The 1,647-nt window shown below is 37.5% G+C and overlaps 1 pseudogene; it reads right to left on the reverse strand.

The window, feature by feature from the left end:
• Positions 1-275: 275 nt before the first annotated feature.
• LOC147726499 (U6 spliceosomal RNA) lies at positions 276-369 on the reverse strand (annotated as a pseudogene).
• Positions 370-1,647: the final 1,278 nt, after the last annotated feature.

Here is a 1,647-nt window from a genome sequence, read left to right on the forward strand (position 1 = left end):
TATTTCCTCAGACACTGTATGAGACATGCTACAGCATGCAGGGTGTTCCTGGGTGATACCTGTGTGGAGTATGGATGACCAGAGAGAAGGGCATTGCCACGATCCAGATGCAAACATACAAGGGCTTGAAAAGGAGTTCTGAAGTCATTTTCGGTAAGAAACAGTTTGACTTTCTTTAGAAGAGAACTGTCATATCAGGCCATCTTTGTTTTTCTGGCAATGCGTGAGGGAGAGGTTGTTGTCCAGAGTGAATCCAAGTAATTTTTTTTTTTTTCATTTATATGGAACGCTTCACGAATTTGCGTGTCATCCATGCTAATCTTCTCTGTATCGTTCCAATTTTAGTATATGTGCTGTCGAAGCGAGCACTAAATCCAAGTACTTTTGCATTTGGTGAGAGCTGGGGCTCAAATCTGTAAGGGTTCATGTCATTTAGTTACGTTTTTACTGTAACCTGTTGTTATTCTTGGCAAATGATAGAAATTCTGTCTTGTGTGGGCCGTGCTTCAGATAGGATAGAGGTTGTATATCACTGTAAATAAACAGCTTTTTTTGTATTATCTAAGATCTTTTTCCCTAAGTTTTAAAAAATTGTACTGATTTAGTTTTAGAACTTTTAACCTGCTTCTTTGGCTAACTTGTGTTAATTTTGTTATTTTTATTTCATGCAAAAATCGACAGACAGGCAGACAGAGGGAGGGAGACAAAGGAAGGGAAAAAGAGGGAGGGAGACAGAGGGAGGGAGACAAAGGCTCATTAACAAGTAGGTTAAAGTGAAGGCTGAAATTCAGTGTTGGTCAGAAACTATATGACTAATACTGGGAGAATGTTGTGGGAAAGTTTTCAAATGTTTGTTAAAAGTACTGTTGTGTTTTAAGAAGGTGTTTCTAACAGTTTTATGCCTTTTCTTTTTGTTCAAACAGGACTGAGAAGAAGCAACTTCATGAACCTAGCCTTCAGCCACTTATTGGAGTTCTTTTAGCTTGTTTATCTGATACAGTTCAACGGTATCCCCATAATCTCTTTTGAATGTAGAAGATGGATACTGTAATGCTCTTATATTTTTTCAGATCTACTTCTATCCACTTTTTAAAACTGTCCACTTGCAGGCAACATTTCTTCCATCATGTAACTTCCATGTTGGAGAACATCTATATCTTTAAAGTACACATTATTGTGTTTAGGATATAATGTAGCTTTCTTCACCTTAATAAAATACACTAGTTCCTGCCAGATGTTGTTTTTCGTGGGCACAATATTCATTAGAATAGCAAATGGTTCTTCCAAATCTCTCTCTACGCCAACAGTTTCAATATAGTGTTTCACATCTAAAGGAAAATACACAGCTGTACTTTCAGCCCGTTCAGAAGCTCAATGGATGACACCTATTGAGTTTGCTTCTCTGAGAAAATAATGGAACATCTGCATAACTTAGCTTTAGAAACAAAGATACTGTTTCTAAATTTCAGAGTGTACTTAAGCTCAACATGATGACGATACCAGTACTCCTTCTTCCTAATGTTTGCAGATGTAAAGTAATTAGACAACAGCACTGTAAGTACATAGGCAGACACTGACATGGCCATCCAAATAGTAATGCACCTGATAACAGATTCAGCCGCACACTGATGCATATGCTAACACACT

This window comes from Lissotriton vulgaris, chromosome 3_1 (genome assembly GCF_964263255.1).
Source record: "Lissotriton vulgaris chromosome 3_1, aLisVul1.2, whole genome shotgun sequence".
NCBI lineage: Eukaryota > Metazoa > Chordata > Amphibia > Caudata > Salamandridae > Lissotriton > Lissotriton vulgaris.